The sequence below is a fragment of the Equus przewalskii genome, chromosome 7 (assembly GCF_037783145.1).
Source record: "Equus przewalskii isolate Varuska chromosome 7, EquPr2, whole genome shotgun sequence".
Lineage (NCBI taxonomy): Eukaryota > Metazoa > Chordata > Mammalia > Perissodactyla > Equidae > Equus > Equus przewalskii.
This window is the reverse complement of record NC_091837.1, coordinates 90,953,713-90,980,507: the sequence shown is the minus strand read 5'-3', so window position 1 is coordinate 90,980,507 and position 26,795 is coordinate 90,953,713. Positions and strand designations below refer to the sequence as shown.

At 41.1% G+C, this 26,795-nt stretch overlaps 2 long non-coding RNA genes across 2 annotated transcripts; both read right to left on the bottom strand.

Moving 5' to 3' along the window:
* Positions 1 to 10,653: 10,653 nt before the first annotated feature.
* LOC139084884 (uncharacterized) lies at positions 10,654 to 13,531 on the bottom strand. The gene is made up of 3 exons (XR_011542824.1): positions 13,204 to 13,531; positions 11,639 to 11,765; positions 10,654 to 11,179 (listed from the first exon to the last, which is right to left on the bottom strand). It is a non-coding gene; the product is annotated as an uncharacterized lncRNA (long non-coding RNA).
* A 1,662-nt stretch (positions 13,532 to 15,193) lies between these two features.
* Positions 15,194 to 26,789, bottom strand: LOC139084883 (uncharacterized). Its single transcript, XR_011542823.1, has 2 exons — positions 19,096 to 26,789; positions 15,194 to 18,971 (listed from the first exon to the last, which is right to left on the bottom strand). It is a non-coding gene; the product is annotated as an uncharacterized lncRNA (long non-coding RNA).
* Between the last annotated feature and the right edge of the window lie 6 nt (positions 26,790 to 26,795).

The following is a 26,795-nucleotide window of genomic DNA, read 5'->3' as shown; positions in this document are numbered from 1 at the left end:
TTTTGCTTGAGGAAGATTGTCGCTGAACTAACATCTGTGCCTATCTTCCTCTATTTTATGTGGGATGCTGCCACAGCATGGCTTGATGAGTGGTGCTAGGTCCACGCCCAGGATCCGGACCTGTGAATCCCGGGCTGCTGAAGTGGAGTGTGCAAACTTAACCATTATGCCGCTGGGCTGGCCCAACATGATAGTAATTTTTGAATAATAAAATATATATTTGCCGCAAGTAACTCTTGTTTTGTCTGGTTGTAAACTTTGATGGTTTTATTAAAATCAAAACAGCTGTCCTAGTCATGGTGGAAGTGAAAAGTGTTGTGTGAAATAATATAATGGGAGAGAAGAATTTAGAAAAGCAAAAAGGTTTTGATAGCCTAAAGTAGGTTGTTGATCATCACTACACTACATTCCACAAAGACAAGACATGACCTGTCCAAGTTTCCAATTGTAGCTGTAATAAATTGACCACACATTTACTGGCTTACACAACACATATTTATTAACTTAAAGTTCTGTGGGTCAGAAGTCTTACTGGGCCCAAATCAAGGTGTTAGTGGGGCTTTGCTCCTTTGGAGGCTCCAGGGAAGAATTGTTTTCCTGCCTTTTCCAACTTCTAGAAGCCTCCTGCATTCCTTGGTTTATGACTCCTTCCTCCATCTTCAAAACCAGCAGAGCAGCATCTTCAAATCCCTACCTGTGTCTCACTCTGACCCTCCTGCCTCCTTCTTATAAAGATCCTTTTGATTACATTGGACTCACCCAGATAATCTGGGATAATCTCTCCATCTCAAGATCCTCAATTTAACCACAGATGCAAAGTCGTTTTCCCATGTAAGGTAACATTCACAGACTTCAAGCATTAGGATGTGGACACCCTTGGGGGCCATTATTCTGATTACTATATGGCCCATATCTTGAAATAGAAATCCAGTCAGAGGTGTGCTGTAAACAGGAAGAGAGGACGCTCCTCAGCCCAGCAGAGAACCAACATGACTTTGAGAGATTTCTGGGGTGATGTCACAAAGACGGGAGTCCACTGGCTATTTAAAAGATGAGGCCCAGAAGGAATTAAAGAAGAAGAAAGGGAGGAGAGAAGAGAAAGAGGAGAACAGCATCCTCAGAGAGGAGAATCAGCTTTGCTGGCAAGGCTAATGAATTCGTTGCAAATAACTCTAAATGGCCCACCCCAAATAGATTCACAGTAAGGGGAGGGAGTCCCAGACTTAGCCACAGTGTCCTTCAGGAAAAATGAAGATCACCTCTAAAATGTCAGTTCTGGAGTGCCGAAGGCCTGGAGTAGATTCAGGAGACACATAATTTTAAACATAATTCTTAAAAGTAATAAGTGTATGATTATGGCTACATTTCTCTACAAATCACACTAAAGAAACAAAAAATCTCGCCAACTCCATTTTCAGCGAAACAAGGGGACAAATGCAATGTTTCTGATTTATGTGAAAAGGCTTTCAAAGGCAGCCGAGATTGGGAGGAAGAGGCGAGAGAAGAGAAGAGATGGGTGGAAACAGATTGCAGGCCAGGGGAGGCAGATCTCCGGAAATGTCAGCAAAGGAAAATTTCCTGAAGGTGAAGAGCTCACCTCGAAGTTAAAAACATCCCGTATGCCATGTTTGTAACAAAGGGTGTCAGACCTGGAGGGAGGCAGAGCCAAGAGCAGATTGGCTGTTGGACTCAGAGAAGCAGAGAAGGTGGGGCTGTGTAAGGAATCACAGAGATGAGCCATGGTGGTAGGAAGGGGTGTAGCTCTGGGGCAGCAAAAGCAGAGAGAAGCTGTGAGATAGGATACAAATCCAAGATGGGTACCTTGTGGGGAGCCATTCTGGCCCTCCCCCTCTGCTGCTCAGACACGGGCACCTCCTACACATAACTGCCTAAGGAAAATCCAGGTTTTTCCATGATGAGTAGTAAAGGTTGAGCTGCCATAGCACTGATACAAAGCCACTGTAAGAAAAAAGTTGTGGGAAAAGACAGCAAAGTTTAACATTAGATAAATGCTACTAATCAGAAATAAATGTCACTAACTGGAAAATGATTATCTTTCACATAAGACGAAAATTGTGTGAAAATATATTGAAATGTTTTAAAAAACTTAAAACTGTAATTGCCTCCAGAAGACTAGAAAGAAGAAACGGAAAAGTTTGGGAAGAGATGTTAAACGTTAGTAGAAATGAAAAATGTTAGAAAAAATCTTAGAAATGAAGATTTTATATATATATCTATATATATCTCTCTATATATGACTCTATCTATCTATCTATCTCTCCATATTTCCTCTAGTAGCAATGGGTTCAGTATTCATCAGTTCAGTGTTCACAGTGACTTTATAGAACATAACGTTTGTGAATAATGAGGATGCACTGTATGTGTGTGTATGCACGTGTACAGTTAGAAGTATATGTATGTATATGTGTCTTTGCCCCTGTTCTCCTTTAAACCACTATCATCAATATGATAGGCTTTGTCTAAGAAGAGGGTCTCAGTGGTTCTTTCAGAAGGTTATCAAGGGCACTCTGAGCTGACAGTAGGTCTTCCCGGACTATCATACCTATACACAGTTTGAATTGCGGTTTGTTTGAGGTTAATTTAAATATAGTAACCCCAGCCCTCTGTTCAACTACTGCTTGTTTGTGAGATTTGTATAAACCCTTGAGAGATTTACTCATTACTTAATTTAGTCCGCAATATTTTAATTTTATTCATGTTGTGGTTATCATCAGTATACCTTCATGCCACGCAGATAAGAATTTCCAAGATACTAGTTGTTGAAGCTACAGTGCAGTGAAATCATTGCTCCATAGAAGCAAAGGACAGGTAGATGCCAGACGCAGGACCAAACACAAGGAGACTTTCTTACAACGGCGGGGAACTTCCACAGAGAATCTGTGCTTTGTGGTTCTCAATACCAATCATTGTCAAAGTGGGTATTTCTTTAGGCAAATAATACTCAAGTTTTCTTTGCCAAAGCATCATAAAAGCAGCTATGAAAATGGTCAGACAGCTCAGAAGATCTGTTTGCTAGGTAAAATTTCTGGATGTCTCTCTGTCCAGCCCTCTGCTGGTTGGACGAATTCCCACCCCATCTTCAGTTTGGTTTGTAACAAAGATGTCCTTTCCTCTTTCTTTCTACCTTCTGCTCCCAGCCCCTATTTTTATCCTTGTTGATGCCTTGTTTGTATTCGTCCATCCATCCATCCATCATTTATTTATTCTGTAAATGTTTAGGGAACTCTAATAGGTGCCAGATACTGTCCTGAGGATACAGTGATGAACAAGATAGAAAATGTTCTACTCGCATGGAGTCTCAATTCTCAAGCCGAAAGATATACAACCATCAAGTAAAGGGATTAAGTAAGTACAAAATATCAGATATAAGGAGGTTTCATACAGAGAATTAAAATTAGCTGATGTGATAGAGGATGACTAGGTAGGTGACACTTCCTTTTATGTTGTATTTTCATTTTCACTTCATTCAAACTACTTTATAGTTTCCATTTTTATTTCTTCTTTAACCCATGTGTTATTTAGGAATGTGTTATTCACTTTTCAGGTATTTGAGAACTTTCTAGAACTATTTCTATTACTGATTTCTAATTTAACTCTATTTGGTCAGAAAACATGCATTGTATGATTTGAATTCTTGTGGATATGGAGATTTACGTTATGGTTTTAAGGACCAGAATATGGTCTACCTTGGTAAATATTCTGTGTGCAAATTTAAAGAACACGTGTTCTGTTGTTGTTGGGTGGGATGTTCTATAAATAATAATTTGATCAAATTGATTGACAGTATTGTTCATCTTTTATATCCTTATTGATTTTCAGTCTTCCTGTTCTATCAGTTATTGAGAGAGAGAGATTGAAATCTCTGATTATAACTGTGAATTGTATATTTCTCTTTGTATTTCTACCAGTTTTTGCTTTATATATTTTGAAGTTTTGTTATTAGATACATAAATGTTTAGTATGGTTGCCCTCTGGATAAATTGAGTCCTTTATAATTACAAAATGATCTTTATGCTGGGTAATATTCTTTGCTCTGATATCTATCTTTTCTGATAATAAAGCCTCATCATTTTTCTTTTGATTTTTGTTAGCATGGTATATCTTTTTTCCATCTTTTTACTTTTAATCTATTTGTGTCTTTACATCCAAAGTACATTTCCTGTAGGCAGCATATAGTTGGGTCTCATTCTTTTATCGAATCCAACAACCTCTGCCTTTTAAGTAGAATATTTACACCATTTACATTTAGTTTTATTATTATTAAGTCTATATTTATTATTATTAAGTCTTGCAATGTTTTCTTCAATTTCATCTGTTCTTTGTTTCCCTTTTCCTATTTTTCTGCCTTCTTTTAAATTGAGTGTATTTTATGATTCCACTTTATCTCCTTCCTTGTCCTTTATTTAGCACAATTTGCCCTCGAGAGATATACCATTTCATGTATTTTATAAGAAAGCACTTTGCATTACCATTCCCAGTGCTCTTCATTCCTTTGTGTAGATCTATATTTCTATTTGGCATCATTTTCTTTCTGTCCGATATCTTTTCTTCCTTTCACATTTCTTGTACCATGGATCTCTTGGTGATCATCTGCTTCTGGATTCTGTATTGCCAATCTACCGATCTAGACAGATCTTGTAAGTTTGAAAAAAGTCATACTTTTTTGAAAGTTATTTTCACTGGCTGTAGAAATCAAGTTGATAGTTTGGACTTTTCTTTTGATTTTTTTTTTTTTTTTGCTGAGGAAGATTAGCCCTGAGAAAGCATCTGTGACCATCTTCCTCTGTTTTATATGTGGGTCAACACCACAGTGTGGCCGATGAGTGGTGTAGGTCTGCGCCTGGGATTCAAACACACAAACCCAGGCCACCAAAGCAGAGTGTGCCAAACTCAACTGCTACACCATGGTGCCATCCCCATTTTCAATATTTTAAGGTGTTGATAGTTTTCACTGTTTTTTCAATACTTTAAGGATGCTACTCCACTGCCTTCTCACTTACATCATCTTTGACAAGAATTCTGCCATCACTTTATTTTGTTCCTCTGTAACTAACATGTCCTTCCCTTTTAGAGGCTTATAAAATTCTCTCTTTAGAACTGGTTTTGAGTAATTTTATTATGATACACCATGGTGTAGTTTTCTTCATGTTTCTTGTGCTTGGGTTTCTTTGAGCTTCTTACATTTGTGGATTTATAGTTTTATAAAAATCAAATTTGGAAATTTTTCACCCATTAAAGTTGTTCCACATTTCAAAGTTCAGTTTCATTTTTAAAAAAAATCTTTTTTGCCTATGTGTTTTATTTACCTAGTTTTTATTCTCCTCTAGTGTATTTTCATCACTGCCATTGTGGTTTTCATCTTTCAAAGTTCTATTTGGATCTTTTTTATATCATTGGTGTCTCTAATGTTTTCAACATACAGAATAAAGCTATTACAACTGTTTAATATCCTTGTTTGCTAATTCTAACATTTCTGGGTCTAATAGTTCTGGATAAATTTCAGCTTATTGATGCTTTAAAATTCTTGTTATCATTTGCATTTCCCTGTTTCTTCTTTGTATCTCTCTTCATCTTTGATTGGATGCCAGCCAGACATTGAGAATATTACCTTGTTTGTTGTTGTATATCTTTCTATTCCTAAAAATATTTTTGACCTTTATTCTGAGGTGCAGTTAAGTTACATGGAAATAGTTTCTTCCTCTCAGTTCTCACTCTTAATATTTGTTAGGTAGTATGAGAACAGTGTCTCACCTAGGGCTAACTAGTCCCACCTTCTGGGGCAAGACTATTCTAAGAAATCTATCCAATGCCCCATGACTTATGAGATAGTCCAGGCTTACTGGTGGGAAAAGGTACTATACTTGGCCCTGTGTGAGTAATGGCACTGTTTCCTCTAATATATATTTTTAACATATAACATAGTTCAGCCATTTCAAGTGTATAATTCAATGATTTTTAGTAAATTTACCAAGTTATGAAACCATCACCATAAATCAGTTTTAGAATATTTCCATCATATCAATAAGATTCTTTATGCCCATTTGTTGTTTATTCTCCTTCCCTGCCCTAGGCAACTGCTAACCTATTTTCCCATAGACTGCTGCTAAGAATGCTCATGTGTAAGTCTTTGTGTAGACATGTGTTTTCTTGTCTCCTGAGTAGATACCCAAGAGTGGAACTGCTGAGTCGCAGTACAAATTTATATTTAACTTTTGAAGAAATTGCAAAATACTTTTCCAAAGTGACTGCAATTCTCACAAGTAATGTATGAGGGTTCCTGTTTCTCCACATCCTTGCCAATATTTTTTATTGTGTGTCTTTTTTACGATAGCCATTCTAGTCAGTGAGAAATGGTATTGCATTGCACTTTTAATTTGCATTTCCCTAATGCAAAGTCGATCTTGTACTTACTGGCCATTCGTATAGCTTCTTTGATGAAATGTCCGCAGAATTCATTTGCTCACTCTTTTGATTGTTTGTCTTCATATTATCAAGGAATACTTTTGTTTTTGCTTTGTTTTGCTTTTTGGATAGTCTGGATACAAGTGTCTTATCAGATATGTGTTTTGTAAATATTTACTCCCAGTCTTTTCCTTGTCTTCACTTTCGTAATGGTATCATTTGATGCACAAAAGTTTTGAATTTTTGATGAGATTGAATTTATCTATCCTACTAGTCCTTTTTTTTTTTTTTTTTGGTGAGGAAGATTGGCCCTGAGCTAACATCTGTTGCCAATTTTCCTTTATTTTGTATGTGAGATGCTGCCACAGCATGGCTTGATGAACAGTGTGTAAGTCCATGCCTATGATCTGAACCCACGAACCGCAGGCCACCAAAGTAAAGCATGCAAACTTAACCACTACACCACTGGGCTGGCCTCTCCTCTAATAGTCTTGGATGGTTCCTCTCTCAAGCTCAGTTAGTTTGTTCACATGCATGTGCTGATCAGTACTTTGATAAATTCTTGAGGGGGCCCCTCTGCAGATCTCTCAGGTTCCCTTTCTGTGCAGTTCTCTTTTCTGGAACTCTGTTCTGTGAATCTGACTGCCTTATTCTCCCCTGAATTTCTCCTTGTCTCCTTAACTCAGGGTATCTGCCTGGCTCTTCATGGCTTCCTCCTCTCTGTACCATGGCCTGGAAACTCTCTGGTCAGTAAGTTGAGATTGTTGGAGAATTCAGTTCAATTGTATCCTGTGTCTCAAGAATCTCCATCCTTTGTTGTTGATGTTCAGTTTCTTGGAAATTGCTTTAAAAATATATTTACATTCCTTTAATGTATTTCTTATTGCTTCAGATAGGAAGATAAATCCAGGTACCGTAACTCTATCTTGGCCAGAAGTGAAAGTCACACAATGGAGACAACATTTAGGCTGAGATCTGAATGACAGAAAGTATAAAGCTGTATGAAGCTGAAATGAAAGCTGACTTCTGAAAGGCAAAAGGAACATCCTAGGTCCAAGGAAGTTGAACCTGCCAGAGGAAAGGTACTTGGTGAGAACAAGTTTGACAAACAGACCAAAAGGCTGGAGTGGTTGAATCTTGGTGTTGGAGGAGAAGATGAGGTAGGAGAGGTGAGCAGAGCAAGACCTTGAAGAGGCTGGGAACGCAAGGTAAGGTGATTGGATCTCATTTGAAGTGCGATGGAAGGCCACTGGAGTTCTGCTCCCTATTCAACTTGACCCCTGTCTCTGGTCCGACTGGGTTTCAGTCCTCTGGGTTTCCTCTTGATCACTTTGACTCGGTGCTCTCCATGATGCCTAGCTCATATCACTCTAACTCTTTATATTGCTCCTATTGCCTTAATAATAAAACTTCTCCATCTTTAAGGCCTTAAAGAATGATAAGAAGGTCAGGGCATAACCAAAATACTTCCTATTCTCACCCTCAACATGTGTGTATGTGCGTGCGTATGTGCGCATACACACTGTGATGGGGAGAGGGTGGGTTTAGATAGGCAATGGCACATGAGGAAACATAATGGAGGAAATAATTTTCTACACTTCCCTTCTACAAAGAAGCATTTCCATGGAGGAGAGAAGCATAAAAGGCAGCACACGCCAATGACCCTGACCTGATCATTTCACATCTTCTTAGGATTTCTTGTAGTTCCACTAGACTAACAGGGACATTTGGAAATTTGGATAAAAAACTGAAATAATTTACAACCATAGGAATTATTATTATTGTTATTCTAATGCATTCACTTCATTACCTCTCCTGGGGAGAAAATTGCTAGATGCTTCGTATCTGGAGCAGAAAGGAATTTACCCTGACAAGGTATTTTTTGTGAATTTGTTTTCTTTGGTGTGTGATGACTAGGACTGCTTCTTAATGGTCTCCTGATGTTTGACAAGATCTCCAAGCTATAATTGTACCACTGCTGTTTGGAAAATTTTATCCCTGTCAATTTTGATCTTTTAGTTATATTTTGCTAATAAAAATGTCAATACACAAAACACACTTTGTTGTCCTTTTATTTTCAATCCAAGCTTGCATCTCATCATAGTTTATGACTGTTTCTGCTAAAGATTTGCAACTTGCTGACTATCCCCTCATGTTTAGAAGTTTTGGGATTCAAAGAATATCCAGCAATATGTGTTCTGTTAATTCACAAATTTGGGTTTATTGTAAGTCAAGCAGTGAGGACTTCATATTTTCCACACAATGTATTTTAACTGTGTCCAGATGCCCATCAATCTAGATATCGTCATATGCACGTATGCGACACAAAGCTCGAAAGTGCTGAAATATAGTCTCCTGTCAGTGGGAGCTGCCTGATAACTACCATCCACTTCTAGACCCACCTCTTACCATTTATTGTGCCCACCTTGAATCTTAGCAGGTTGGATATATAACCCATGGAGACATGAGGAGAGAGGTGATTTAAAGGGCATGTCTGTCCCCACAAAGCTGCAATATAAAAAGTGAGGAGAAAAGAAGAAAGAAAGAAGGAGGGAGGAAGGGAGACAGAAAGATAGGAGGGAGGGAAGAAAGCATGGAAGAGAAGGGAAAGGGGAACAAGGAGGAAGGGAAAGAAAAAAATAATGATAATGGTGGTAAGTCATTTAAACACTATATGATCTGGTGACTTCAAAGTGGTAAGAGAGAAGCCATAATTCTTTGTTTCTCTAGTCCAAAGAATGCCCTCTTCCGTACCTGGTGGAAAACAGGCTTCTCTAGATCCAATTTACTTCAGGCTTGTCGCTTTCTATCCTTGAGAATAACTAAGTTTATAAAGATCCCCTTGCCTCTTGGGCTTCTTAATCATGATAACTGGTACCATGACCCCTCCCCACTCCTCCCCACCTCCAGAGAAGCCCATTTCTTTTGTGCCCCCCAGGAAAGAATAACTTTTACAAGGCAATCTGTTGTAATCCCGTCAATTTTCCTTTGGTGAATGCCACAGAGCAGTGCATCCTCGGACGGTCGCTCTGACGGATTTACTCCTGTAGAACATAGATTTCACGTACATTTGTAAAGTGGACCACAAAACCCCCAGGTGCTCTTCTTTACATCTGTGTTTGGGAGTCATTGCCAATAATGTGTGCACTGCGTGTGCAATCCTTTAGTTTCCCTTATTCATCTCTTTGAATTTTTTTCTTTACTCATCTGGATTTGAAAAATTGATTAGAGTAACAACCAAAATACCAAAAGGTCAAAATGGTTGACAGGATCCTGGCTCGTTTCACTTATTGTTTGATGCTCGCCTACGGTGAGGAGAAGCAGAGCTTTCAGACTATTTCAAAGTTTGCTCAGACACTCCTAAAGCTAAAAAAAAAATCTTGCTTTTCATTCTTTAGTGGCAATGTGAACCATACAATCTTACTGTTTATGATATAATTTTTTGATTCTAATGAGTTTAACATAAAGAGAGATCAGTAGACTTCTCTTAGTGCCGCAAAATGCACGCTTTTGAAGTAAGCCTAATCTTGTAGGTGTCAATTTCGTGAAAATAAAGTATCTTAGAGTCTCAGAACTGGGAGAATCTTAAAACTCTGTCTAGCCTTACCACTCATATTGGCTTCAACATCTCTGGCATCAGAGAACTCGTTACTTCCCCATTCCATCTCTGCACTGCTTTCTCTATTAGAAAGTTGTCCTCACACTGAACTGACATTCACCTTGCCATATTCTCCATATTCTATGCCTGGAATTTAACAATCCCTGTAATTTGGTCCCACAATGGATTCAATACTTGTCTAAACTCACTTTTCTTCCCACCCCTCCGCTCCAGGCAAATTGCTTCCAACCAGGCTTCCCCAGATGTGCCATGCAGTTTCCCATCTCTAATCCCTGCTCCAAGGTCTTTGCTGCCTACGGTTGGCTGGAAAATGGTCCTTCCCAAAGATTGGTGAATCCTAATCTTCGCAATCTCTAAGTATGGTACTTTACATGGGGAGAAGGATTTTGCAGACATGACTAAGTTGAGGACCTTGAGATGGGAAGATTATCCTGGACTATCTAAGCGGGAAAAATTTAATCACAAGGGTCCTTATAAGAGGGAGACAGGAGAGTCAGAGTCAGAGAAAGGGATGTGACAATGGAAGCAGAGGGAGAAGGAGATGTGAAGACAGTAGTACAGATGAGAGAGAGAGATTTGAAGATACTGCTCTGTTAGCTCTGAGAAAGGAGGAAGGAGCCACAAGCCCAGGAAAGCAAGCAGCCTCTAGAAGCTGGAAAAGGCAAGGAAATAGGTTCTCCACTAGAACCTCCCAAAGGAACACAGCCCTGCAGACACCTTGATTGTAGAATTTCTGATCTCCAGAATTGTAAGTAATAAATTTGTGGGACTTTTTAAGCCTTTAACTTTATGGTAATTTGTTACAGCAGCCATAGGGGCAGAAACATGCCCAAAACACTTTCTGCTCTTCATTCTACCTAATGGGTCCCTCCCAGCCCTCCAGATCCAGAGTTTATTTATGACTCAGATGTGAAGTGATTGATCTCCTTCTTAGACACATGTGACAATTATTGCCTCGGATCCACTCAGTTAAAACAAAAATGGCACTCTATTGGCCACCCTCTTAAATTGTATGTGAACACTTCTGTAACGTACTTGGTTTATTCACCTTTGTCATGTTAAATGTGGTCTTCACAACCTGATTATAGCCTCTTTGAATACAGAAACTGTGCACTCAAATTTTTCTTGCAGGATCCCCTGGAATCAAATCCAAGACCATAATAAGCATGATTCGTCAATTTCTCTTCTTTCACCTCAACTCATCCTCTACCCATTGGCCCATGAAGAAAGCATTTTATACGACAGGAATATAAACATTACATCTTAGGCTTTCAGCCCAAAGATTTTAGTCAATACACCCCATGATACTTATTTCACTGGCTACAGCCTTCACCTCCTCTCCTTTTATGCACTCCAGCTAATATCATCATTAGGATGCTGTAAGGTACTACTCTGATCACCAACTCTGTCTGCATTTCTTCTTTTCACTATTTCAGCAGCTCTTCCATCAATTAATCCTTCATTTTTCCAAGAAATCCCTTAGCCCTTTCTTTTTGAAAATAAGAATATGTGATATATGGAAGCCCAAAATATCTGACTTCTTTTTTAACTAGACCTGTGTCAAAAAAACTAAAACACAATCAAATTTTGCAATACCTTAAAACAAGAAGCAAACAAAAGGGCACACTGAACTTCTCCATTTCATTCCCAGCTGGGCACCAGTGGGTATATTAAGGGCTCGCAAAGGCAGTTTTGCTCAGGCAGATGTTGTACAAAGAACTTCCTGGAGACGGGGGATCAGAAAACCAGAACCATGGTTAGTTTAGAATAATTCAATTAGGCGGAAGTCACCCTATAAATAAACATATTGAAATGTCCAATGGAGTAGCAGAGTAATGATTAATAGAGTGTTTCCATATCAAAATTAGCCCAGTTTCTAACATCTGCATTATTATAGTATGGGCATGTCCGTGGTTCACGATGTTCTTTTTGCATTACAAACACATATTAAGCATATATGCTATTATGCAAACTTTTATGCAGATGCATAATCTTTGTAGTAATATAATTTATTTAGGGGAGACCATAAAAAACCAATGCTCTCCCTATATTCACTGATTTTAAAAATATGTATCCTGGTCTCTACCTTGAACATGTCCGTTTACTGGGATATAAATTTTGGTCGCTGTTATGGGTTTCACAGGCCCTCGAACCCCAAACTGCATAGGATCCTCTGGAGACAAAGTATAGTTACATTACCTTCCAAGAGTTTTTTTCCTTTCTTTAATGTAATTCCTTTTTTTTTCTTTTTTAAAGAAACAAATGCGGTTCATACTTGTGTCTTTGACGAGTCGACACTGTTATCCCAGAGCAGCCCTGACATCTCTTTTCTCCCTCTCGCCCTGGCCAGCACAATCGTCTCTGACTGCTCGCTGGCCTTCAATAAGGACAGTATGTGTTGTGCAGCAGCTGCAAAAGACTTCACAAATGCTGCTTGACGAGAAGTGACAGCCCTGTATATCTCTCACTGGCATTGACAGCTGACAGATGGATACCACTCACACACAGAAAAAAAGCCCGCAGGATGATTCGCCAACATTACTCTCTGTTCATGGGGCCACATTTGATTGAGTGCTGCTCAGAATAATAAACCCTTGTCGATTCGCCGCAGAGCAGCTCTCTCTCACACAATGCCCTGAGTTTTTTTTTTTTTTTCTCTAAAACATGAACAAACATACACGCGAAAGCTCTGTTTTGTGGATTGTCTTCTTTCTATTTTTGTTTTGAAAAGGGAAAAGGAAAAAAAAGAGAAGAGAGGAAAAGAGAAAGCAGAAGAGTGTCCAACGTTTGCACAGACTTTCAGGCCGAGGGAGCGAGCCGTGCATAATGGCACGAAACCCGACTGGGCTTCGCTCCTTAATAATTCCTTCATCTCTCCAATCTGTTTGTTATTATCCTTCGGATTGTTTTTATTTCTTTCCATAAATCAGCCCATCTTTAAAAGCACCCCTGCTTGGTTAGTTGGAAGACAGTAACATAAAACTGGACGGGAGGCATGTTGATACAGAGAGCGGAGGGAGGGTGGAGCGAAGGAGGGAGGAAGAATGATAAACAGACAGAGACGTCCACCCAGAAGGAGAGACGGTGAGGACAGAGGGAGGAGAGAGGAGGCAGCAGAGCTGAGGGGGCTCGAACTACGGGAACGGCGAGAAATCGCTAACCTTCGTTTTTGTAGGTTTGAAGATAATTTTTCCAGATTTTGCCAAGGTTCTTCTATTGCCTTGAAATGCTCAGTTCGTGCACTGCAGAGCCTTGCATGCTGCGGAGCCATTTTCCCCCAGATAAAGCAGTCTCGGCCAAAGCACCCCTTCAGACTGCCAAAACAGAGTGGGAATAGAAGGTGCATTCTCCATGAGGGAAGGATCCGGAAACTGACAGCCCCGAGCTAAGAAAGGGGAGCCCCCCATCCGCACAGCCTCCACGGCAGTTTCCAGTCTACAGATGGCTCTTAGCATGCACTAAGGGGTAGGGCCGACTTGCATTTGCACTGGTTGGTAAGTTAAATTGGAGCATTTGGGGGCAGACTAGTCATTCCATCCTTCTCCCAATAGCACTTAAAGGCCCTTGGCACTTCATGAGGTGACACATCATCACAGGGTGGCCTTCTGACCTGGGTGGGAGCCTCAGTGGTCTCTGTCTGTAGCATATTGTGCCTCTCTTCCTTCAGCTGCTATTTCAGAACTATAATTTTTGGCAATGTAGAGGTTCTGAGAGGGAGTTAGTAGGAATGCTGAAGTCTTTCTACACTGGTGGCTTCGATGGTTTCCACAGAAGCCTCAGGGTGGGCTCCCACCGGACATTCCATCTCACCCTGGCACCTGGGGATGTGGCACGTATGTTTGCACGGAGAAGCACTTCCATGCTCTGCTAGACAGGGAGAGAAGACGGCCAGCTCCACGGGCCTGTGGGTCTTCAGCCACTAGTCCACTCCTGAGCTGCTGACCATGGTGGGGACACTGGATAGAAAGAGGTTACCTGCCAGGTTAGAGGTTTTAAGCAATCCTAATGTGGGAGAAAATCTTCTTCCTTTAATACACCTGGAGCGAAATGTGTTCTCCTGAAATAGTCTCCCCTCTAAACAAGGTGAAGCTCCAGTCTCCCCGAAAGAGTCAGTGTGAACCAGGAGGGAGGCACGAATGGAGGAAAAGCCTATTTGCCAAGTGCTGAACTGATGCCTTCTTCTTTTTTCTTTTTCTTTTTTGTGAATGCACCAGCAGAAACTTTTTGGAGTTATCTATCAGTGACAAATGGACATCTTTCCGTTCTTTTTGTTGTTGTTGTTAAAGGTATGCTTTTTGGTGAGAAAGATTGGTCCTAAGCTAACATCTGCTGCCAATCTTCCTCTTTTTTTTTCTCCCCAAAGCCATAGTGCATAATTGTATACGCTAGTTGTGAGTCATTCTAGCTCTTCTATGTGGGATGCTGCCACAGCATGGCTTGATGAGCGGTGTGTAGGTCTGCACCCAGGATCTGAGCCATTGAACTCCGAGCCGCCAAAGCAGTGTGCAAACTTAACCACTCGGCCACGGGACCAGCCCCCAAGAATTAATGCCTTCTTGTTCTTGGAAAGAAGAAAGCTCATCAGTTGTTGGCAACAGTGAAGATGGCTAAATTTGCAACATGGATGAATGTACAGTGCTTTCAATCTTGATAATCAGTTCAGCGTATCCTATTTGCATCTAACTAAACTACTCTGGAGTAATAAGTCTATGTTTGCTGCCTGTACCCTAGGAATGCCACTCACTTTTCTAAGGCAGGGCTCTGCTGCCATTTTTGCATTATGAGGTCTGGTGTCACTACACAAACTAACTTAGAGTTTAAATATCTGTGTCTGTTGTCAGCCAAGCATTCCTCACCACACTGCCTGTCCTTCTCCAGCGGCCTCTTGATTAAGGATCTGTAAATGTTTTATAAAATCTCAGCTAATGAAGTTTTGCATCCCCCACAAGGAAAATAGCATGTATTACTTATGCTGTGTATTGTGATCTTCAAAGCAGCAGACACAATGTTAACTTATTCAAATCACCTAATTTGTCTCTTGCAACTTCATAAAAAATTCCTGGAATGGAAATTTCCCAAGTGGATCTTGGCGAGAGGAAGTTTCCAGCAGGAGTAAGCAAGGAGAGAAAAGAAAGAAAGGATCACTTTCACTTTATGCTTTCTTTGCCTTTTAATTAAATAAAAGCAGCAGGGTGTGCAAACTGGATTTTGGCCATTTTAATCAACCCGGGGGGAGAATGACGTAAAGTCGCAAAAATCTGAAAATATGAAGGGTATATCATTTAGGAATTATGAGTGTTTCTCCTGTATATATACATAAGACTATAATTCTTTTACATCAATACACTCAATCTGCTCAACACAGTGGATGGCATCTATCGATGGAGACTCTAGCTGTAGATCACAGGCAGGCTCTTGGCCTAGTCTTGGCCTGAGCTTGGTCCATCCTGCTGGTGGTTTCCCCTCAGGTGGTATCAATGACTGATCAATTTTCCCTGAGCACGACGCAAGCAGAAGAGCCAACACTCTAATTGCCCGGAGCGCAGGTCTCCCAAGCACTCCCGCACCCCTGGCCTGGCGTCAGTGCCCGCGGGCGTCTGGTTCTCAGTCCATTGGCCCTCCAAGGCGGGCACTACTGTTGCCCCAGTTGGCAAATGGAGAAACTGAGACACAGAGAGATCGCTCTTGTCCAGGGTCACACAGGAGGTACTGGAGCTGGTTGTTCCTAAGCAGACCGCTCTTCATCACCATCTCAGACCGACTCTGTTCCACAATGTTTTCCAGGCAAAGCAGATTTTTAAACATTATTAATTGTGTTATTTTTAATTTCCTAAGTCCTTCTCCCCCCCGAATAATTATAAGATTAAATGAAAATCGGCTGAAAATTAGAAGAAAAGATCATCGTGGGAGTCCCAGGGAGATACAGGAAGGCAGGTGGATGGGAGGAGGAAGGGCAGTGAGGGTCACAGGCGAGGCAGAGAGGCACGAAGGGAATAGGACACCGGTGTTCTCGCCTTGATAAGCTGGAGAGAGACCCAGGAAGGAGAAGGTCAGGATGACCCGGGACAGGAAGCGTGGGCCCGTCCTCTGGACTCCAGCGAGAGGACAGCTCTGGGAGCTGAACTGCTGGGTCACCTCCTGATGGGAGTCCAACCTCGTCCCCAACACTGGCCTCGTCTTGTCTTCCACGTGGTGTCAGCACCCCGGCTCTACCTGCTCATTAGAACCGCTGGAAGTGTTGAACAGTCAGGTTTAATTGGAATTGATCTTGGGATAAGTGGACGAAAACGTGCTTGACAAAATACTGCACAACAGAGGAGCTCCCTGTCATCCCGTGGGGCTTCCTCACGAGCAGGAACAGTGCCTCCCACCTGACCCCACCAGGGCTTGGTCCTGGGGGGAACAGAGGGTCAAGCCATGTGTCCTAACTCCTCCCAGAACATCATCCTTCCTGCCCTTCAAAGCTCAACTGCTCTGCTTTGCAAGCCTGGCCTGCAGTGAAGGGGCTGGGCCCATGCCATGGGGAGTGGGGATAATAAAACATCCTCTCAAGAGCCCGCTGAACTTCAGAGGAAAATTAATTCCTCTGGGGTCACTTAATTAAATGAATCATTATATGCCTTGCGAGGAGCACCCAGACACCTTGTCATATTTGAGCACTCAGCTTCTAATGCCTGTGGAGAGCAGAGCTCCGTGTTTATGAGTGAATGACTGAACGCAGGGAGCGAGGAAGGAGGGACCGGAGTCAGAGCTGCCCACACTCCTCAGACACTTCTCCCCAACTCACCATCGATCCAACAGTAGTGGAAGTAAAGATCATACAATTTTGAACTGGTTACATCGCTCATTTTACAGTTGAGAATAATAAAGGTCAGAGACAAAGAGGTTAGGGATCGGTTAATGTGGGACTTTATCCTGATTTTCCCAAATATAAGCACTTCCCTTCTCTCCTTTCCACTGTTCAGAAGCAGTCATGACAGTTTTCTGAGCACCTGGTTAACTTGTCTCTGAATTAACTTCACTTCTAGTTGCCTCTTCCGGGGAAGGCCTTGCAGTCCGTCCACAGTGGATGCAGTGGAATGCGTCCTCCCTCCTCTCCTGGCCCGTGGGCTCCTGTGATCGCAATGGGTACTGACTGGAGCCGGGGTTGGTGTTATCACAGGCCTTGAGATCATGAAACAGATGGGACTGGGAGCCACCCACTGCCGTGCTCCGGGGAAGCCAGGGAGCATCGTGTTCCTGATCCCAAAGGCTCCTGAATCCAAGGCAATCCTGGGCGAGGACTGTGGGTTTCTTTCTTGCTACCACAGTTTGAGGCTTTTAATTGTAATTAACTAAGATCAAGGATCTAATGAGGATACACTGCAGCAATCTATATATAGAAATAGGAATACGTAGATTTAGCACTGCTACACTCCAAATTTCAAACCCTGTAGAATGAGGAATTGGGACACAAAGCTGACGCTTCATTTGGGTAAATTTGCTCTCTATTTGTCATGGGTTCTTAAACACAAAGCAAATTCCAATGAATTAATAAGACTTTGAGGAGGAAAACAGAGCAGAGCTCCTGAGTTCCACTTCCTACCACCATCCTTGTCACGTGTAACTGAGGACAGCACTTTAGGAAAAGCAGGAAACAGCCTCAGATGTCTGGCTTGTTTCGAACAATTCCACCGTTTCTTGACAGTTTTCCATTGATGGGTTGATGGCGGGAGAATTTCATCAAAAGGATGTCAAGAAATTTTCAGGGGGTAATTCCACGTTTTTCGATCCCTTTGAATGAAACATAATATTATTCATTACCGAACAGAGATAATCTTGTAATTCTTACCTCGCATGTTTCTTGTGAGGATTAAGTGAACTAAAACCAGGTTCTGTGTGTGAAAGTTGTTTGCAAACGGTCAAGCACTATGTAAATGTTACTATACATAACATTCAAATAAGTTTTTAAAAAGAATGTTCTTTTAAAGAAAGAAACCGATTCTTTTCTACTAGAACCCTATAGGCCAGAAGACTGTAGATAATCATGGATTAACTGTAAACATAAAGAAAGAGACTGGAAAAAAAATCCTATCAAAGCCATTGCTTTGGGGCAAACTCAAGTGCGATGAAAGCTGAAATGTTTTCTTTTATCAGAGATCCTTTTCTGGCACCTGAAATGATTTCTTTCATGTCTGAAAGTGAAGAACGAAGCAGCATGCTCCCTGGAGATGCGCGATTGTTACCATGGTCTCATAATATATTGGCAGCGATGTGGCATCCGTGTACACCTGTCACTCAAGGGCGCTCCGTGCAGATGTGGCAGGCAGGCTCAGGTTCAGCAGTGGGGGTCCTCCCTGCCCCCACCCACACCTGGCGCTGTGCACATGCAGAGAGGCCTTTGGCTGCCCTCCTGCCCACCCTGTGGCGCAGCTGTGGAGGCCACATGCATGCAGGGCCTTGACGTGTCATGGGGCTGCGCATCAGAGCTGTGAGCCTGTGTGAGCAGATCTGCAGGGTGACCCAGTGCAGACCTGTGCAAAGACAGGCAAAGCTGTCCCACACGAATTCCTAGGAAAACTTGAGGTCCTATCCCAGGAATTTCCTTCCAGCCAAACTCTACTACATTCTATTAGGTGCAAGATTGAGGGGTAGATTTCTAAATTTGGGGAGCATTTTCCTAGTTTTTTGATTCAGCAGTAGCAATCTCAGCACGTGGTGACTTAAAAGTTACCAAAAAGATGAAGAAAAACTGCCCAACCTTCTTATTATTACGAAAAGAAGCCTCATCATGGATGTAAGAGACTCTAAGAGGGCTTGGAAACGTGGTCCTTTTTCTGAATGGACTGGTTCCCACATGGAGTGGGCAGGTGGGTGCTGCTCTCCAGAAGAAACAGTGCCGTGGGTATGACCCTACTCCACGCCTCAGTGTGTGCCGGGTCCCCAGAGTCTGAGAAGGAAATTGTGCCTCTATTAGTATTGTTCTCATTAAGATATCCCAAATGCTCAGATTTTCAAGCTTAAAGTCAGTTCATGCTGATTCTTCCCATGGGTTTACCCCACCAAATCCTTACCCAACTTCCACCTAAGATGCAGGTTTGAGACCTACTGAAAAGGCCACAATGGCTTCACATTTCTTCTTTGTTTTCCTCCACCAAGGCCCCAGAGACCTGAGGTTTAGGGTATCTGCTCACCTGGTGACAAAACCCAGAAAGACAGAATCTGAAGGCTTAGATTTACCTTTTGTGACTGAAATTAAGAACTCTATAAACTATCTTCCTTGACAAATAAAAATGGCAAGCATTAGGATATATTGGAGTATATGAGGAAGCCATTTGGTATAAAACTAATTCGGCCTGATTCTTTTTTTCAAAAGGGCCTGACTGTGGCTATTGAGCACGCATTGCATATCTACTTAGACATTTCCTATGGCCAGAACAAAGGCCCTTGAGATAAAGGTGCAACTTTCCCCCACATTAGCATTTCCTTAGGGATAAGCATTTTTCCTTAGGCTAGGAATTGATTGCTGCACTCACCTCCCAGCTCACCTGTGACCACCCAGCTGGAGACAACAGACTGCCACCCTGCTGTGTTCACAGAGACAGCAGACCTACCTGCTATTTCCATCAATCGCTGTGCCGACAGAGCAGTCTCGCGACTATTGTAAAAGGGACATTTCAATCCTATGTGAAACATCCTCTTTGAGGGTATATAACCACCCTTATACCCCGACTTCTTTGGAGTGCTCTGTTCCTTTGTGGAAAGACTCTCCCGGGTTATAATCCTCAGATTTAAGCTCAGAATAAACTCACCCAAATTTTCATTTATAGATTGGATATGGATTATTTTCGTCGACAGATCTTGGCGTAGTCGCGGCAGGATTTCAGAGACACCCACCGGAGGCCACCTGGAATCTACACTGAACCGGCATTCGGTACCAATAAGGGCCCATTGAGCCCCCCCCGGATCACTGCATTCTTCAGGTGACCTTGGTGAGTTCTCCTGAAACCCGGACCTCCTTATTTTAAGTCGATGGTCCAAGAGTTTATATGAGCTGGGTAAGGTCTTAAGACTAGAGGTTTTGAGGGGTACCGGTACAGTTCCTAGGTGGAGAAAAACCTAGAGAGAATTCCTAAGCCTCAGGGGCTTAGAGGAGCTTGGAGTGAGCTGGGTTGGTTGTCCTTTTAATTTGGCTTTGAATTGGAAAGAATTGTATTTATAAAGTCTGAACAAACTGCTTGATAGAGAAATGAGAGACTGAATGTCTTCAGCTCCGAAGAAAAGGGACACTTGCTCCTCCCGGCCTTTACCAAAAGGCGCCCTTAGGTGACTAAGGACCTCAGCGGGAGTGTCAGAGGATCAATCCTCGGACGTGCAGCGGTCCCATAGGGAACTCCACTCTCATTCACAGTAATTAATTACAGGCTTGTCCGGGGACGCGCACATAAGGGCTGGTCACCTGCGCTCCGAGCTCCCACGGCAGTATTAGGCGGCCGGAGGGAAAAACCGAGGCACGTAAGAGAGTGTTTACGACCTTTCTATGGGGAGTAACACTCACAAGCAGCACACTTCTGACCCACTACACTGTCCTTAGAAGTTGTTCAGACTTTATCAAAAAAAAAAAACAGACAAGCAAAAAGAAAATGGGAAAACCGTGCTTTTTAAAGCCGGCCAGCTCCCGGATGGACGACCTCCCAATGGAACTCCAGCTGGTTTGCTGTATGGAAACAATGCTTGCAAGTATCTAACAAAATGGGAAGGATTAACTAAGAATGACTTAAGTGGCCAAAGTGGGGAACGTTCGATATCTCAAAGCTACTGTATTTGTGCGCACAAGTAGAAAGAGCCGGCTCTAAAACTAAAGCAAAAGAATGTGAAGCTTATTATGATTGGCATTTAGAGGCTTCAAAACGTAATAATGATAAAGTGAATTCTTTACAGGAGACTAACCGTAAATTGGCAGAGACTGTATCTGAATTTAAAAAGGATAAGAAGCCACAAACTGTCCCACCCCGTTTATCCCTTCCATCTCCTCTGCAGCTGCCTTTGGAATCTCAGAGCCCATCTCCTTCTTTTCTAAAGAGCTCTATTCCTTCTATTAAAGTAAGCGCTTACAAAAAGTTTTTCTGAATAGAACTAACCCAAATGTCTTCATCTCTCTTAGAGTTACAATGGCCATTTTCGTCTCCTTTTTAGCTTTGCAACCGGGAAACAAATCTTTAAGGAGTAAAAGGCTCCACCCCTGGGAGCCCCAACTTTGGGTTTCTGGGCCTGATCACCCCAGCAACCCTAAGTGGGGTGCCCTCTCTTGACAGTTGACTCATTGAGTATTTTAGTCACCTACTGAGTCAGCTATAAGGGTAGGAGACCTGTGATTTATTCTGTGAACTGTCCTGCTGGGGTTGTGTGCCCAGCATGGGAACTGTTGTGTGACTCTTATCTTGATAACCCTCTGGAAGAGGCCATGAGGGCGAGGTTTGATCTCATCTCTTCTTTTCTTTGTCTGTTTTGCTCATCATCTCTTCTGTTGTCACCAAGTCGAGGTTAAGTTCAGGCTGGACCTGACCAGAACCTGGACCTCCTGTAAATGGAAAACTTGGGTTTGTCTGTGCCTTTGTGATGCAGTTGGACAGGTAGATCAACCTGGAATGTAATTTGAGTTAAAACCCAGTTTCTGAGAAATCAAGAGTTTTGGCATAAAGTAAGTGCTTACATAAATTCTAAATGTAGTAGAAATTAACCCAGTATCTTTCAAGGTTAACGTCTTGTGAATTAACCTTTGGTAAATGAAAGCTTGTTTAAGTTTGTTGGTTTGATTGAAAATAGTCTTGTTGTCAGAGTTGTCGGTATTTGCATAACGATGCAGGCATGCAGCCTGGGTTTACTAGTCAAATAAGTTCATGTTGTCTGTTAGAAATTCGTCAGCAAAATAATAGCTTTAAATGAGGACCAGTTTTGTCTCATGTCTCATGAGGTTTTCATAGGTAATCTGAACATAAGTGTTGGAAACAAACGGTTTAAATAGATAAAAGTGGGTACAATAACTGTTTTATGGTCTGTATACTTGGAAAAGAAAACACCTTTGAAATTCTTTTTGGTTTTGCCAAGTCAAGTTAAATGATAAAAATCTGAGTATCTGGGTAATTTTTGGATTGGATAGAACAAACGTTGCTAAACATCTAAGTTTATCTGCTTTTGGTTTTTATTGCAGAGATGCTAAAGTCTATGGGTCTTTTACTGTAAAGTGATGTGTTCCTAGAAATTATGAAGTGTTTAGAATGCTGATATAAAAGACAATTTGTAATTGCTTACCTTTTAGTGTTTACTAGGGTCTGTTAATGGTTAAAAGTTCTAATTAACATATGTAATTAAAGCCATTGGAAATTAATAAGGAAAACAGCTCTGCATTCAAGGAAAGTTAAAATGTAAGTTTTCAGTAAAAAGGGTATAAAGAATGGAAATATTTTTGTTTGGTTGGTTAAGAAAGATAAATTTGTCCTAATGTACTAGAAGAGAAGAAAGAAAGCATGGGACAAATTCTGAAGGCAAAAAGAAAGTTGTAGAAGGTTTGTGAAGGAGAAATTCTGAAAGGAGTTTTATGCCTGGTCAAGTAGACTGAGATTAAAGTAAATCCAATTAAGTAAATGAGTTTTAATGTTAAAAAAAAAACAAAACTGCTAACAGAGATTAAGATCAAGAACCGGTTATACAGGACTGAATGAACTGAGGATGATTATAATTTTTACGACTTTTGTTTGAAATATTGTTTTTGATGTGTTGTTTTGTTTTCTCAGATTTAAGGAAATCTTTTCTCTTATGCTAACCATGTCTTATAGCAATCAGTGAAATTATACCTTTGTGAGCAAAACTGAAACATTTGTCTTTTTCTCCCTACCTGATCCCTCCAGAATTTGGAAACTCTTTGTGAGTATGGCTATTTCTTGGCAATATAGTTATTTGCATAAGTTCAATAAGAATCTGTTCTCCTTGTAACAGTACACATTTGTTATCTTACCAAAACTTTGACTGGAATGTCATGTTTGAGAGAAAGACACAGACTCAGATATGACAATACTGCCTTTGAGGAATAAGGTTGACTTTCTGGAAATAAAGCCACTTGGAAATATGGGCCTGGTACCTTGCTTTACAGAGAGAGATTCCAGCAATCTTACCTGGTAAGTAAGGAAGCTTGCTTATCTGGCAGGTGCAATGAACCTCGAAATATTCTGGGGAATCTCAAGAAAGGAGAGAAGTCACCCAAATCTAAGGTATTGCAGGCAAGGCCTCATGGCACAAATCCTTGGCTTGACTTTTCTGGCCTCAAGAAGTCTTTAAAGTTCAATCTGAGATTCCTCATGAAAAATTCCAGCAAAGCAGATTTAAGAACCTATATGATCAATTGCTATTCTTGCTGCACTTATGTAAATAATTGGGCCAAGTTTCTTGAAACTAAACTTATTTTGGCAAACCAATTAGTCTTAACTTGACTATCTTTGGTAAAAATGAGGGTGATTTTAGAGAGAAGAATTGTTTCAGTGAAAAATTATAATACGCATTTGTGGATATTAGATCCTAGTTCTGTTAATTGTCTTTGAGGCTTTTTCTACCTGTGAAGTGAACTGCATCCTGAATTCTTCTACTGAAATATCTGGTTACAAACCTCCAAACTAATGTTTTCAATTTTTCCCTCATTTTCATTTGGAATCATTGAGAATTGATCATGCTCTTTTTCCTGAAACCTTGCAAACTGAAGCTGAACAACTTGATAGAAACTTAAGAGAGATTCCTATCTGTTGCTGTGTAAGCTGTAAGCCACTCAAAAGATACCTGAGTGCCCGATGACATCATCAGACATTTCAAGCTGCAAAAAGATGCTTTGACTCTGACATCTAGAAGTCTTCTTGACTGCCTGCCCCTGGATGCAGGAACTAATTTATAATTTGCTCCAACCATTAACCTTGTTACCTTCCAACATCACAAGGGAGAGAAGACCACGACTGCATTCTATTGTTTAATTTGGTTTACAAATGAGTCTTACTTAAGTGTAGGTGAGGATGTTACACTGTCTAGCCTCAAGAATGCCTGCTACTTTCTGTTAACTCTGCTAACCCAGTAAAAGATTTCCTTCTACAGGCTCAAGAAATTACCACAGAACAAGAGAAACAGATGTGGCAGTCAAAAGGGGGAATTTTTGACACCCCCTCGCAGATGTGGTTCGGGCCCAATAAGAAACCCACTCACAAGGCCACTTTCCCTTCCTAAGGGACCCTTTGAGGTATGACAATTGGACTTTGTCCAAATGCCACCATCTCAAGGATAAACATATCTTGTAATGATCTGTATGTTCTCACATTGTTTTGAGGCCTTTCCTTGCAGAAGAGCGATGGCTTTAGGTAAATTATTATCGAAAAGAATAAATTCCTGTTTGAGGAATTCCTCCTGAGTTACACAGTGACTGGGGGAACTCAAATCTATTTGTAATGTTTGGCCAATATTGCAGCATTTCTACTGTGCCCACCATCCTCAATCCTCAGTATTGGTAAAAGGAACTAATGGCACAACCAATAGTTAATTGGCAAGCTTTCAGAAACATTTACTCTCTCACGGCCAAAAGCTCTTCTGCTAGTGCTCTTTAATCTTAGATCTATACTTTTTGTAAACATCGGCTGTCTCCTTTTAAATAATACAACAGCCTATGCAATTAAATGAAGAAATATATGAACCAGCTTTGCTTAAGGGATGTATTACATTGTTTTCATGGTCTTATTGTGGTGCTTAAAAGAAATGAAAGATTTGTAGCTGATTCTTTCACAGAGAAGTCCCAGAACTTAAGGATCATGGACTGTAACCTGAAGAATTTATGTATTGAAAGAGACATCAAATAAGACTGTTTGCAGCCCTGTCGAAAAGGACCAAACCAGGAGGAGAAGAAGACGACATCTGTTGTAGACAGCTGTCCCAAGACTCCGGACCAGGCCTGTATTCCCAACCTTATATCTCCTCATTTAAACCTTTGTTATGCTTAAACTGTATACCTATTTTATAATTGTTTGGAATCCTATCATACTTAAAGTGATTAATTTGGAACAGACTGGTCTTGAAGGCCAGGAATTTATCGAGTGACTCCTAATGGAACTCAATGGTTATGTGGAACAAATCTTTGGCCTTGGCTACTGCCTGGATGGCTAAAACATTGCACCCCGAGTTTCCTTTAAAAGCAGGGAAGGAGTCAGGCTGAGTTAAAACCTGTCGCCAATCTCCCTCTCTTTAAGGCCGGATGGGCTTGTCAGTGCTCCACTGGTATGGCTATATTTGCAGCCATATTTGCTCCTTTGGACCTAAAAGATGTCATTATTACATATGGAAGATCTGACTAAATTTACTCAAGAAGCCCTTAACAATAGTCAAGCAGGAATAGTCTCATTAAATACTGAAATGCCTTTAATGAGAAGGGCTGTCATTCAAAACAGAATGGCTTTAGATATTCTTACTGCATCCCAAGGTGGTACATAGACAATCATTCAGACTGAATGCTGTGCTTTTATACGTCATGAATCTTCCAATGTGTCATCTCTGAAGAAGCAAGTGGATGCCTTATGTGATCCGACACCCAGTCTTGAGTTGTTTGGTTAGCTCCCTTCCGGTATCAGTTCCCTTTTCCAATCCAGATTGGAATTCTTATTTCTACTACTTCTTGGAATCCTTGTACTGGTCATAATATTCAAACTAATTGTTGTTTTCTTTTCTCAGTGTTGTAAGAGTAGCATACAAACTAAAGTAATGATTGCTCGACGGCTTTAGATGGTTGATCTGTCTTATAACCCTGGACAAATTTCCTTTTCTGCTAGAGACTATGACTAAGAATGCATTTCAGACTAATCCTTTAAAAATGCTGTTATTATCGTTACTGTACTTGTTCTATAATCATATACAATGTAAATGCAAGGTGTCATAGAAAAGCGCATATACAATGTTTGTGCAACAATCTAAATTAATTACATAACATATGAAATGCTTCCTCTGTTAATAAATATACTTCCATGCTTGTCCACTATTTCCCCCCAACGTGGACGACTAGGCAAATAAATAAGATAAAAGCCTAGCACCGAGGGACATGATGGACCCAGGGCAGGCAGCAACCACCCTGGCGCCGAGGGACAATATTTTGATCATCAATGCTTTCTATCGAAAGATTAGAGATCAAAAGGGGGAAATGACAAATAAAAATGGCAAGCATTAGGATATATTGGAGTATATGAGGAAGCCATTTGGTATAAAACTAATTCGGCCTGATTCTTTTTTTCAAAAGGGCCTGACTGTGGCTATTGAGCACGCATTGCATATCTACTTAGACATTTCCTATGGCCAGAACAAAGGCCCTTGAGATAAAGGTGCAACTTTCCCCCACATTAGCATTTCCTTAGGGATAAGCATTTTTCCTTAGGCTATTAATTGATTGCTGCACTCACCTCCCAGCTCACCTGTGACCACCCAGCTGGAGACAACAGACTGCCACCCTGCTGTGTTCACCGAGACAGCAGACCTACCTGCTATTTCCATCAATCGCTGTGCCGACAGAGCAGTCTCGCGACTATTGTAAAAGGGACATTTCAATCCTATGTGAAACATCCTCTTTGAGGGTATATAACCACCCTTATACCCCGACTTCTTTGGAGTGCTCTGTTCCTTTGTGGAAAGACTCTCCCGGGTTATAATCCTCAGATTTAAGCTCAGAATAAACTCACCCAAATTTTCATTTATAGATTGGATATGG